This window comes from Dreissena polymorpha, chromosome 9, assembly GCF_020536995.1.
Source record: "Dreissena polymorpha isolate Duluth1 chromosome 9, UMN_Dpol_1.0, whole genome shotgun sequence".
In the NCBI taxonomy this organism is placed as follows: domain Eukaryota; kingdom Metazoa; phylum Mollusca; class Bivalvia; order Myida; family Dreissenidae; genus Dreissena; species Dreissena polymorpha.
This window is the reverse complement of record NC_068363.1, coordinates 103,943,853-103,959,344: the sequence shown is the minus strand read 5'-3', so window position 1 is coordinate 103,959,344 and position 15,492 is coordinate 103,943,853.

Here is a 15,492-nt window from a genome sequence, read left to right as displayed (position 1 = left end):
GGATTGAAACTCTAGTTTTAATAATTATTTTTCTGATGGATAAATAACTTGGGGCCATTTATAAACACGTGATCGATTTTTAAATGAAAATCAAATAAAACAAATTATATGTGTGTACTGTAGTACTGCTATAAGTGCAGATAATCTCCACGTTTTTAAATTATAACGTACATGATCTATATGGCATACTTACAAGACTATACATGCCGGATGTGAATACATATTTATTGTGAAGAATATATTTGACATAAATCCTTATATATAATTATATTGGACAGGTCAATTCAGTATTTTGTTTAAAAGCCACCATGAAGTAATAAGAAAAGGTATTGCTCTGTCAGTCACTGGAGCAGAAAACAAGTGATATGAGCTTGATTTTGTCAAAATCCAATTACTGTTTGCTTTTTCATAAGAGCCGTGCTCTGTGGAAAGGTTTTTTATGCATGTGCGTAAAGTGCCGTCCTAGATTAGCCTAAGCAGTCCGCACAGGCAAATCAGGGACGACACTTTCCGCCTAAACTGGATTTTTGCATAGAAGAGACTTTCCGTAAACGAAAAATACCATACAAGCGGAAAGTGTCGTCCCTGATTAGCCTGTGCGGACTGCACAGGCTAATCTGGGACGACACTTAACGCACTTGCTTTAAACCCCCTTTTTACAGAGCACGTCCCATATATAATTGAACAATACATGACAGCTTTATTCATCAAATAATATACATTTTGCAAACGTTTAGTGAATGCAAAATTACTATATACATGTTAATCTAAGACCGCCTTTATCTTGCGTTTTGACGTCAATGATTGTTTCCTCTAAATCATTAAATGTATTATTAGACAAATGATTATCACATGCTGACATATAAATGATTTTGTGGCGTTCATGCCGAATAGCATTAGTTAAAAAGAAGCTATTTATTTCATTGTTTAATTTATTATATGCATCAATCACGGCTGGTTTTTATGCGTATATTCATGTTTCTTAGCATGCATTTTCTAAGTTTTACGAGATCTATTCACGAATACACGTATCATCCGTTTCCATGTATAGTATTGGTGACATCAGTGGTGATATGAGATAAATCAATCATAAACGTAGTGTTGACCATTTCTATTGTTGTCATAGCAGCACATGAGTCGCGCTATGTGTAAAGGGGGCTTAAATCATGTGCCGTTTTTACAGGCTTATCTGGGCCCATTCTTTCCGATATTTTTTGTTTAAAGACATTCTCCTCTTAGCAAAATTTCAGTTTAAGAGGAAAGTTTCGCCTATGATTATCCTGTGCGGAATGCACATGCATATTTGGAATGAAACTTAAAGCACATGTATTAAACCCCTTTTTCACAGAGCGAGGCTCATATGTTCCTATTTTAAACGCAATTTGTTTATTCATTCCCATTTTAAAGATAAATTCAAATTTCAGGTGATGAAAATGTTCGTAGATAAATAATGTCTGTCGAGCTAAATCGTACTTAGTAATACGTCAAGATAAACTATGCAAGTAAGGTAATTAAATTGCATTCACAATTTATTTCCTTCAAGCATTTCTGCATACAAATGTAAATTTAATTGTGTTCTATATGATCGTAAATACGTATGTAACACAAAATTGACGTCATAAACTAGACATAACTATTTACATAACCACCAACACATTGGCTATGAATCGTTATTACCACTGCATATATTGTATATATTAAGACTGTTTGTCGAACATTTAGAAAAATGAGAAACTTCCAAAGATGGATTATAGTTTCAAGTTAAAAGGTTTTTTTTAATTCCAAGATCACTTTTGACCATTTACATACAAGTCAAACAAATATAAGTTGAGGGCATCAGTACAATACAAATACTACCATTATATATATATATATATATATATATATATATATATATATATATATATATATATAACTATAATTATATTATACGTTTACGACCGCTTTTATCCGGCGTTTTGTCGTACCGGTAATTTTTTTCCCTTTGAATTTTAACCTGCGTTCCACGCACACGTACACAAATCTTACAATTCTGACAGAGTCATTATTAAGAAGTGTATAAATCACATAGCATAATATATGTAATAGCGTAAATGTAAATAACGTAATTGTTTAATTAATTATATGCAGCACACCATGTATATTACTTTTTACTCTTATACAAATATTTTGTGTCTATTATTTTGTCCTATTTTACGAGTGCAGACGACATAAATTGCAGACGATATGCTCCTTTTTGTCCTTCTGGTGTTGACTGGTGATTCTTAAAAGAAGAAAAAAATATTTTTGCTCCTCCGGCAAATGTTGTGTATCTTCATTTTGCCAGAGATACCATATAGTTAGTTATATTGAAGGATCAACATGCTCTCGTCTCTGTCTTATCTTGGTGTTCTGAAAAGTTTATTGTTCATATCCTCGTTTGATTCAAACACAGAACGTATCTGACATTTCCATGACAACACTTGTATTGGTGACGTCAGTAATGATGTGAGGAAAATCTAACTCTGAGGTTCAGTTTCCCATATTTGTTGTTGTCACGTACAACATAAGCAAAAAAGTATCATTACATCAATCAATAATTAAACAAGTATGCGTTAATTCATACGTAATGAATAAATGACAAATACAATATAATTTTTTTTAAGACAAGGTTGTGTTGTGGAACAACTCATTTTCATATTTTATTTCAAAGGTAATCTAACGAAAGCTTGCTATAATTAAGTATCCTTCAGTTTCATTGATAAAATAGACATTATTACTTAAGCCTGTAGGGATTGTTCCGATGAAAACGTGAAACTGAGTATAATTATCAGATTCTTCTGTCTCATTCCGCGGGGAAATCGATTTCCCTGAATTCGTTTCTATTAACTGAAGTTTCAAGTACAAGTTGTATTAATTGCGCAATTGCATACTGATGTCGTAGTACCATTTTGAAATAACAAATTGCAAAGTCGTGTTGGCAATGGCTCTGAACTTGCATCAATATGAGAAATAAAAATAAAATATCGCAGCCTGGTCAGGGGCTATGCTGCCTGCTGTAAAGACACGCAATATTTCGCTGTCTCATTAGCGATTGCGCAGGCTGATCTGGAGCTACGCTAGCCACACATGGCATAAGACTCACTTTCGCATGACGCGGGTCGTTAAATAAAAAACATTATATTCTGCATAGGTATTGCTAGAGGGCAATGCGATACATTGATATCATGAAAAATACATTTGACATTGGTCTGCTCTTCATCCGGAAAACTCCGCTAATGTTTAGTTTTGTTAATATATTTAAATACATATGCTTTTACAAAGGCCATTGATTAGTGTTCCCAGCAAATGTTACTTGTGAAATACATGTTTACATTAAATAAACATTAATTTTACATGAAGATACTATCATGTTCATTTAGACACATGACACCGGTATTGTATGGTGAATCTGCCCAAGATCGATGTACACATGCCACACTCGTTGACAAATGTATATGTTAAAGGCATCAACATATTAATGCTTCAAGCAATATGCAAATCGTTTTAGGAAGAAAGAAATCATTTAAAAATCTCAATAAACTCTATGAAAATATGCACATTAGAGCAAAATCCTTTTGCAATGTTTTAGTGGATGGAATCAAAGTGAAACATGTATAACAGCAACATGATTAGAATCAGTAACGAACATTTAAAATTAAACAAACATGATCGAATACACGTTTTGAAATATCTAAAGTCGGTTAATTTTCAGAATATTAAGGTTGACTTCCACGTTTTATATATTTTTTTCAATAGATAATTTTGCACTTGATAATATTGCAAATGGATTCATAAACATGCATACCAATTATGGAACCATGAAACATTTCCAGCCATCATGTAGACGTTCTTTATTATAGAAAACAATGAAAGTTCAGTTGCACCATCAGGAGATAAAATAACTATATCACGATGTCCTTTATGCATGACCAGTTGCATAAGAGTCCTGGTATAAACACATACAAACAGGGTTCAACGCCTTGGAACGGTCAATGCAAAGCTTTAGGGATTCAAACCATACAATTTGCACATAGCTGGCATTTTGTTCGCACTTTGTATTGCCATTATACAAATGAGCACTACCGATGCGGGTACGATTAAGATTAATAACACACAGTCTTTTTATGAATAAATAATGCATTAAAAGGCTTTTGGGGAATTGCATACTATAATATTTTAATGCCATGAAAAGGCCATTGCATAAGCGCGCTTATATTTTCTAGTACATGGACATTTAACATCAGCGCTATGCATATTTATACGTTACTTCAACATGAGATAGCATATTACCATCTGTCTGTGATGGTTTCCATGTTAATTCGAACGATAACCAAGCTAGAGCCAACCATCAAATAGCTCCGTAAGAGCCGAGTGGGACTTTTTCTTACCTCGACCTGTAAACGGCACTGCTCGTGCATTCCGCACTGATTCATAGTAAAAGCCTCTTCAACCAGCTTTCAAGTAGAAAATCATTTTTCACTATTGTGTTCTATTGCTTCGTGCACTATATATGCACTGTATGTAAGAATGAAAATAGGGCATATGGCCTCCGCCTGTATTATGCCTGAGTCCTCCCTGTGGCATACCAACCCGGACATATGCCCTGCTGGTAATTTTGGGATTATGGGAATTAGTCCTAAAAGCCAATGATATAAGTGGGGATCTTAAGTAATCATTAACAGTTTTAATCTTAAAATACAGTTTGTATAAAAGTATACTTTAATATTTAAATTGATTAAGGAAACTTTGTCGTTTAACGCTGATAACAATATGCGAATGACCCATTTGGGAGTCAGTTTCCGAATTTGGAAATTGTTAGGTGGCGCACACGTACAAGTTGCCATAAGTACCCCGCTGCTGATTATGTTATTGAAATGAGAAGTTGCACGAGATGCGGCGTTCAACACATGCATATGCCCCAATGGATTCCTTGTTAATTTTGATCCATTGGCCCATCATTTAAGTTAGTCTGCGCCCAAAATATGTCAATGTCAAGGTCAACATGTTGTCAGATAAGGTGAGTGTGCTGATGATTGGTAGGAAGTACCAAAGCTTTTCAGTAAGTAGCATTGACGTTAAATGAACGGTCAATTTTAATTAAAAGAGAATTGTGAAATTCGGAATTAGTCCATGTCAAAAGTAGGTCAATGTCATGCTCACATATGGTCAGGTGGTGTGTGTTAAAAACCGACTGACGGAAGTATGGGTCAATATTTGACTCCCGGCATCAGTGGAAGAGGCCATAACGCGCTCTTAACCTTTTAATGCACGTAAAATTGTACGTACAACTGCATATCATGCTTGCAAGTAATAATAGTGTACATTTCATACAGATAGTACATATTGAACAAGTTTGTGTCTACGACAAGGTAGACCTACGTTGTGAATCCAGCATACCACCTCTCCTTCGTTGCGGCGTTGGGACGGCGAAGGGTGGAGAGTGCATAAAAAAACGAGATTACGTAAACTGGTGATAGTTTCCAAAGAATTCTAACAAACAGAAAAGCAAACGCTTATATGACATGCTACTTAAAAAAACTGTTTTTAATCTGTCACATTAAAAACACGTACAATCAACGCGTCTGTTTTGATTAACTACCTTTGTGCGTATATAAACTACCGGTATTCATATTGTTCGCTTTGAGTGAAGATTGCATGTCTGACAATACGTATTCAGGACTTAGCTGGAATTTTCTGGTTTATGAGACATTTACGCAGTTGGGAAGTAAAAGACATAATAACGTGGCGATGAACGCCCTGGACGTTCAATACATTTCTGTATTATACGACACTGACATTTGCACGCTAGCGATGAGGCGATAATGGCGAAACTAAAATCACTTCCTTTATATATTAAACTGCCTTATTTTGCAAGCCCATCAAATTGTAAGGTGAACATGACACTACGTAACACGGAAATATTATTTTGTGATGTTTACACATCGTTTCATTGTGTCCATGCATGGTGTTGATATAAGTGATCGTTATTATGTGATTTGCCTAGGTCAAAATGTCATGTGTACATGTATTTAATCATTTGTCTTTATCATCAAGCAATGCGTGTATGTCATAAAGTTAAATGTGTATGCTATTTATGCGTTTGTATTGTTATGCAATGTAAGTATGTCATAATAAGATGTGTTAATGATATTCAGTGATGTCTCTATGCCATTATGTGATGTGCCTATGTAAATATGCGATGTGTCTATACCATAATGTGATATGCCTGCGTCATTATGGGATGTGTCTCTGTCATTATGCACGAGTCTATGTTTTGTATGCGATATGTCTTTGTCATTATGCATGTGTTTATATCATTATTTGATGTTCCAATGTTATTTATATGACGTTTCTATATTATTATGTGATATGTCTATGTCATTATGTGTGGTGCCCATGCCATTATGTGACGTGTCTATGCCATTCTGTGATGTATCTATATCATTAGGTGATATGTCTATGTCACTATGTATGTGTCCATGTCATTATTTGATGTGTCTTTGTAATTATGTTATGTGTCTATATTATTATGTTATATGTCTATGTTATTTTATATATGTCTATATCATTATGTGATATATCCATGTCATTATGTGATGTGTCTGCGTCATTATGTGATGTGTCTACATTATTATGTGATATGCCTATGATATTATGTATATGTCTATATCATTATGTGATATATTTTTTCATTATGTAATGTGTCTGTGCCATTTTGTGCTGTGTCTATGTCAGTATGTGCAATGCTCATGTCATTATGTTATGTGTCAATGTCATAATGTGCTGTGTCCATTTCATTATGTATGTGTCTTCATCATTATGCGATATGTCTATGTCATTATGTGATATGTCTTCGTCAGCATGTAATGTGTCCATGTCATTATGTGATGTGTATATGCTATTATGTGATGTGTCTTTATCATTATGTGATATATCCTTGTCATAAAAAAGTTGTGTCCATGTCATTATGTGATGTGTCTATGTCATTATGTGTTGTGTCCTTGTCATTATGTGATGTATTCATATCATTATTCGATGTGTCTGTGTCATTATGTGTTGCGTCCATGTCAAGATGTGTTGTGTCCATGTCATTATGTGATGTGTCTATGTCATTATGTGATGTGTCCATACAATTATGTGATTTGTCTATGTCAGTAAGTGTTGTTTCCTTGTCATTATGTGATGTATTCATATCATTATGTGATGTGTCTATGTCATTATGTGTTGCGTCCATGTTATGATGTGTTTTGTCCTTGTCATTATGTGATGTATCCATGTCATTATGTGATGTGTCTATGTCATTATGTGATGTGTCCATACAATTATGTGATGTGTCAATGTCATTATGTGTTGTGTCCCTGTCATTTTATGATGTGTCTATGCCATTAGGTGCTGAGTCCATGTCACTATGTGATGTGTCTATATACAGTCGAAACTGACCTAACGGCCACCTGAATTTACCGGTCACCTGCAGACAACGGTCAGACTGGAATCCCCCTGACGAAAAACACTCTATATTACACTTGAATTAAACGGCCACCTGTCCATAACGGCCAACGGCCACTATATTCCACTCCGAAATTCATGTTTAACCTGAAATCAACGGTCACGCGTCAGTCGTCTTGAGTCGCGAAAATTAAAAACACACCACATCATTTGTCCGTCTATTTTGCGGTTAAAGCGTCTGAAAGCGGGTATTGTCTTTGATGTTATAAAAGCAGCCCGCTGCGAGTAAACAGATAAAAAGGTGTTGAGACGGTTTGTTTTCCGGGGATAATTGTGGGGGTATCTTCAAAAGAAAATATGTCAGAGTTTGTGACACATTAAAAGTTATTATCGCCTATCAAATGACCGCTAATTAGTACATGGTTCTTTCAACGGTACAATTACACCGTACTATCGGTATATGACAGCAAATCCGCTTTTTAGACTTGTACGGGATGACGTTAACAGCACGTGACAAACTTTATTTATTGAATGAACGAGATGCATGAGTAAACAATTATACCAGCGTTGATTAAAGTCATTGCTTTAGTTTAACAAGATGAAATTAAATCAATCTATAAGATATTATTCTGTATTATTCAATGTACACACGTAAGTTATTTCTGTTATTATGCTGAGTTAATGGCAATGAGCCTTTGTTTTACACTGTATGCAATCGACTGGGTGGGGTAACGACGTAGCAATACTACCAACTTACAAACCAAACCATCTTAAAATTGTGATCCGAATTCAACGGTCACCTGTGGACAACGGTCACTTTGGTCATTTCCCTTGACTGACCGTTGATCTCAGGTTTGACTGTACTCATGTGCTTAGTCTACATTATAAGGGATATGTCTTTTTCATTATTTATGTGTCCATGTCATTATGCGATGCGTCTATGTCATCCTGGGATGTGTCCATGTCATAATTCGATGTGTCTTTGCCATTATGTGATGTGCCCATGTCAGTATGTGATGTGTCTATGTAATTATGTGCTGTGTCTATGTAATAATGTGATGTATAGATATTATAATGCAACATGTCTATGTCAATATATGTGGTGTCCATGACATTATGTGATGCATCCATGTCATTATGTGATTTGTCTGTGTCATTATTTGCTGTGTCTATGTTCTGTTTTCATGTAATTATGTTCTGTGTTCATGTCATTATGTGACGTGTTCATGTCATTATGTGATGTGTTTATGTCAGTATGGACTGTGCCCATGTCATTATGTGATGTGCCCATGTCATTATGTGATGTGTCTATGTCATTATGCGATGTGTCTATGTCATTATGTGATATATCCATGCCATTATGGGATGAGTCTGTGTCAGTATGTGTTGTGTCTATGTCAGTTTGTGCTGTGTTCATGTCATTATGTGATGTGTTAGTCAGTATGGGCTGTTCCCATGTCATTATTTGATGTGCCCATGTCATTATGCGATGTGTCTATGTCATTATGCGATGTGTCTATGTCATTATGCGATGTTTCTATGTCATTATGTGATATATCCATGCCATTATGGGATGCGTCTGTGTCAGTATGTGCTGTGTCTATGTCAGTATGTGCTCTGTTCATGTCATTATGTGATGTGTTTATGTCAGTATGGGCTGTGCCCATGTCATTATGTGATGTGCCCATGTCATTATGTGATGTGTCTATGTCATTATGCGATGTGTCTATGTCATTATGTGATATATCCATGCCATTATGGGATGAGTCTGTGTCAGTATGTGTTGTGTCTATGTTAGTATGTGCTGTGTTCATGTCATTATGTGATGTGTTAGTCAGTATGGGCTGTGCCCATGTCATCATGTGATGTGTCTATGGCATTATGTGATATGTTTATATAATGTGATATATCCATGTCATTATGTGATGTGTCTATCTCACTATCCACGTTTACGATTAGTTAACTACCTGATAATAAACTGACTGCTGAAACCATATAGAAAGTTAAATGTCGACAAAATATGTTCAACGTTCATGTAACTAGTTACATTTCCTTGGCAACGTCACTGACTTCTAAAAGCTTAGAATGAAATGGAATGGATTAATGAGAAATGTAGGATCGAAATAACACAACAATATTGTAGACATGACTACAGTGAGAAATATAGTATAGAAGTAACACAACAATATCATAGGACCGAATACAGGGTGCAAGGTAGAAGCAAAGACAGTAACACAGCAATATGAGCCGCGTTCTGAGAAAACTGGGCATAATGCTTATGCGTAAAGTGTCATCCCAGATTAGCCTGTGTAGTCCGCACAGGCTAATCGAGGACGACATTTTCCGCTTTTATGATATTTTTCGTTTAAATGAAGTCATTTCTAGCAAAAATCCAATTCAAGCGGAAAGTGCGTTCACACTTTACGCACATGCATTATGCCACGTTTCCTCAGAACACTACTCATATAATCTCGATTCAAATTGTTCACAGTAACAACTGCATCACGCTGGGCGTCATTGTAGTCTGGTGATGAACAATCTGCAGGCAGTCGAGGATTCGAATCCGTGACCTCTACATATAAGGACGACGGTCTTCCGCGTATGTTGATCGCGTCGCTTACAAAGCTGTTTACCAATGCAGCACAAGTTCGGTACTGCGACAGACCAGAAGAAAAACTGATTTGCTTTTCTCCCGCTGATGTTTCTTTGGTTACATGATCTATATAACGATAACGTTATATCCCCAGCAATTGTAAATATAACTTACAGTAACTTACATCATGAAATGTTAAATTCATATCGCCTTAAAAGTATTTTAATAAGCCCAGCCTGTCAATCGCCAGCATTTCCCATCAACGGGTTCTGATCGTTTCATTTGAAGTTGCATTTTGCTTGCACGATAAAATATAATTTCGTGCATGTAAATCAGGTAATATCATAGCTGACACATGTTGACTGATTGACTTGACTTAAACGTATAATTTTTTTTTTAGAAAATGGAACTAATATGAGTTGATGTAAAACAGATGATTGTGAACGATTGGTCTTATTTTCACGGTGATTGATGCGCTTATAAAAATTGATGCTATTTTCGCACAAAGTCCTTTCTATTTGAATTTGTTGTTTATAAAATAATCAATGCATACCTCGTTACTTCAAAATGATAAATGTAACTGGTAATTTCATGTGAATTTGAAAACATGCAAAGTATCGGGGACGTTGCGGGGGTACAGTGAAAGTTGAAGTTTATAACTACTGTCTCCACTATAACCACCTTGCCCTAACGTATGTATGCCCGTCTGGATGTACGTCGCCCCTCAGTGACATTGACCCTCCAAAATTGTCATCACTACCAGCCATCGTTTTTTAGTCGGGACAATAAGCAATCACTGTTTAAAATGTTAGAATATTACTTCCACTTAATATGTTTGTCATATTAAAAACATAATTATATTCAATTTCTTAGGCAGGGATCATTGTTTTATTTGTATCTCGCAGCGAAGTATGAAAACATAATTCGGAGAATGACTAAAAATCATTGCCGGAGTATGTCCGGAAATGCATATATCCGGGAGAGCGAATCTTCAATGGGGTGGGGGCGAATTTCCACAAATGATAAAAATATTGAGAGGACATGTGTCCGGAAGGGCGTGCGTCCGATTTGGCATCTGACAGGGAATCTGTCCGGCATAAAATTTTCGAAGAATATACTTTATCACACAGCGCGGTCCTTATTATACAGTGCGGTCTTTTATTGTACAGTGCGGTCCTTTATTATACAGTGCGGTCCTTTATTATACAGTGCGGTCTTTTATCATACAGCGCGGTCCTTATTATACAGTGCGGTCCTTTATTATACAGTGCGGTCCTTTAGTATACAGCGCGGTCCTTTATTATACAGTGCGGTCCTTTATTATACAGTGCGGTCCTTTATTGTACAGTGCGGTCCTTTATTATACAGTACGGTTCTTTATTATGCGGTGCGGTCCTTTTTTATACAGTGCGGTCCTTTATTATACAGTGCGGTCCTTTATTATACAGTGCGGTCCTTTATCATACAGTACGGTTCTTTATTATACAGTGCGGTCCTTTTTTGTACAGTGCGGTTCTTTATTATACATGGCGGTTCTTTATTATGCGGTGCGGTCCTTTTTTATACAGTGCGGTCCTTTATTATACAGTGCGGTCCTTTATTATACAGTGCGGTCCTTTATCATACAGTACGGTTCTTTATTATACAGTGCGGTCCTTTTTTGTACAGTGCGGTTCTTTATTATACATGGCGGTCCTTTATTATACAGTGCGGTCCTTTATTATACAGTGCGGTTTTTTATTTTACAGTACGGTTTCTTATTATGCGGTGCGGTCCATTATTATACAGTGCGGTCGTTTATTATACAGTACGGTTCCTTATTATACAGTGCGGTCCTTATTATGCAGTGCGGTCGTTTATTACACAGTGCGGTCCTTAGTCCTTTATTAGTGGCATGGAGCCAATAACCGAATAGTGAGACCCGAAATAAATGCACTGAGACCAGACACACACGAGTTTAACACACGTACAGACAGGAATAAAATTGCGGTCAAAGCAAACAGGCACGACTGTCTAATAGGAAATGAACTTGTATTTCATGTACTGTATTTTATTTCCCTGTTTTGCATTTCTTCTTGATGACAAGGTTTCGAATAATGGGGAAACTATCTTTACAAATGCAGAACTGTGCGTCATCCATGTCTGTAATACCTGTACATCGGAGACGGTTAAAACATAGTTTTCATATTAAAACAAGAACTTTGAGATACATTACAAGCTGTCACATACGTGCATCTGTTATATGCATTATCAATAGATGAATAGTATTAAAACGAACGCGTAAGGTCTATGCTCGTTGTGCACATACTGTGGTCAAAATATGCGAGAAACTTGCCTCCAGACCCGCCTGTGCAATATGACCCATTTTCGCATGCATTTGCTCATATTAAAGCAGCGTTTAGATATTGCACGACTATGGCTGCCCTGCTGAGTATGAAATGAAACATTCCATCTGTTACCTTAAAATAAAACAGCATACGCGTCGACGCAAAAGACAAAATACATTATTTAAGAATGATATTTTCTAGTATTGTCGTATGTGTGATGGAAAAGACTTTGAGTGATGCCATAATAGTCATTTACACCCGGAACTTTAGTACCGACATTATTGTTGCCACGGTACAAGCTGGGTAAATTGAATACGAGAATACAAGATGACAACCTCTTAGCAGCGTATTCTTTGTTGTTAAGTATCTTATTTAAGTAACCAATGTCAAGGATGTCAATTCAATGTAGGAACCATTGTCAGGGTTTTCAAAAGTGTGTATGAACCAATGCCCGGATACCAAGTCAAACACGTATCTGTTATATTAGGTGTACATCGGTGTAACAAATTAAGACTTATTTTTGCCTGGTATGAAGCAACGTTGACTAATCATGGTCAAGTCTAAGGCCCAGTCTCACTATGATGCCGGTGGAGCCGCGGTGCGTGATACGGGATCTACCGGGATGAACAGGGGCTCCATCGGGAACGACCGGGATGAACCGGGGACAACCGGGGCTCCACCGGGTAAGTATTAAAATGTTTAACACCTCCGGAATGAACCGGGAGTCATCGGGAAGGACCGGCAACGACCGGCGCGGAACCGGGAACAACCGGGACGGCACCGTAGCTTCACTGGGGCCCATACAGATCTACGGCAACGCCCCAATTGTCGCCGGTGTTGCCCAGGTGGAGCCCCGGTGAATACTGACAGAATCCCGGTATAGCTACGGCACATCGGTAAACCGGCGCTCTGCCGGGACGCCACCGGCATTCACCGGGGCTACGCCTGGGCATAACCGTCGACGATCGCGATTAAACCGGGGCGTTGTCGTAGCTCTGACGGGGTCTTATTCCGGTATAGCCCCGGTGAGTGCCTGCGGAGTTACGGTAGACCGGTGCTCTGCCGGAACGCTGTCGGGACGCTTCCGGCTTTCACCGGGGCTCCACCTGGGCATTACCGGCGACAACCTGGGCTCTGCAGGGGCTTCACCGGAATTAACCGTAGCTAGTCCGAGGTTGACCGGGACTCTGCCGGGTTGTTGACCGGCTTCAACCGGAAGGCACTGGGAAATAGTGTGACCGCGTTAAAAAAATTCGACGACTCATCCGGGTTCTCGCCGGTCAACCGGCGTTAGCTAAACGGGAAGGGCCGGGGCTCTACCGGCAATAGTGAGACTTGGTCTTTACACCGAATCGCACTTCTAACGCAAAGCTTATAATTCTAATTTCTCAAACACGACTCAATATATGAACTTTTTATACAAATGGCATTGAAATAAATAATAGTGAAAATGGAAGTCTGCGAAAAATATTAACTGTCTTGTTCCATACTACTCTTTTCTGAGAACATACTGAGCGAAAGCATGTATGTGTTATAATATTTGATTTAAAACCGTGTGCGTGCAATATGAAGATTTCAGAATTGTAAATCGTAAAAGCAGTCGTGTAGTTCAAAACAAGCTGGTAATGCACGAACACGGAACGTCTGCGATGCCATCAAAATGATCCTAATAAAATATTATTAAAAGAAATAATATGACTAGTTTAACGTGGGCGTTAAGCCAAGAAATTAAACTCGTTGTAGCCTACGGGAACTAGAATGGACCACCGTATTCGGGAATGGATTAACATTCCTCTGTGAGCAATCTAATGTTATGAGGACTCGATATGATACAAATATAAGTCGGTCATTGGAACATTGAGTATACATGATATTAAGTGATTGTTCGTTTCATGATAATACATCAAACGAGAACAAAATCAGATAGTTGTAGTAGTAATAGTGGTGGTAACAGTATTAGTAGTAGAAGTGTTATGAGCAGTGGTAGTAGTAATAGCAGAAGTAGTGAAGTAGTTGTAATAGTAGTAGTAGTAGCAGTAGCAGTAGTAGCAGTAGTAGCGGAAGTCGTAGTAGTAGTATTAGTATAGTAGTAGTAGGAGTAGTAGTAGTAGTAGTAGAAGTAGTAGTAGTAGCAGTAGTAGTAGTAGTAGCAGCAGCAGCAGCAGCAGTAGTAGTAGTAGTAGTAGCAGCAGCAGCAGCAGTAGTAGTAGTAGTAGTAGTAGTAGTAGTAGAAGTAGTAGTAGAAGAAGTAGTAGAAGTAGTAGTAGTAGTAGTAGTAGTAGTAGTAGTAGTAGTAGTAGTAGTAGTAGTAGTAGCAGCAGCAGTAGTAGTAGTAGTAGTAGCAGTAGCAGTAGCAATAGCAGTAGCAGTAATAGTAGTAGTAGTAGTAGTAGTAGTAGTAGTAGTAGTAGTAGTAGAAGTAGTAGTAGTAGTAGTAGCAGCAGCAGCAACAGCAGCAGCAGCAGCAGCAGTAGCAGTAGCAGCAGCAAGAGCAACAGAAGCAGTAGCAGTAGCAGCAGCAGCAGCAGCGGCAGCAGAAGCGGCAGTAGAAGTGGTAGTAGTGGTAGTAGTGGTAGTGGTGGTAGTGGTGGTAGCGGTGGTGGCGGTGGTGGCGGGGATGGCGGTGGTGGCGTTGGTGGCGGCGGTGGTGGCGGCGGTGGCGGCGGTGGTGGTGGTGGCGGCGGTGGTGGCGGTGGCGGCGTTGGTGGCGGCGGTAGTGGCGGTAGTTGCGGTGGTGGCGGTAGTAGTGGAAGTAGTGGTAGTTGTGGTAGTAGTGGTAGTAGTAGTAGTTGTAGTAGTAGTAGTAGTAGTAGAAGAAGTAGTAGTAGTAGTAGTAGTAGTAGTAGTAGTAGTAGTAGTAGTAGTAGTAGCAGCAGTAGCAGTGGTAGCGGAAGTCGTAGTATTAGTAGTGTTTACAGTAGTAGTGGTAGTAGAAGTGGAAGCAGCAGCAGAAGAGTTGCAGCAGCAGTAGCAGTAGAAGAAGCAGTAGTGGTAGCAGCAGCAGTAGTTGTGATGGTGGTAGTGGTCGTGGTAAGATCGTAGCATGATCGAAAACTATGAGTGTCTGCGCGTCCTTTGTTCTCTTGTTTAGTAAAGCTTAACTCA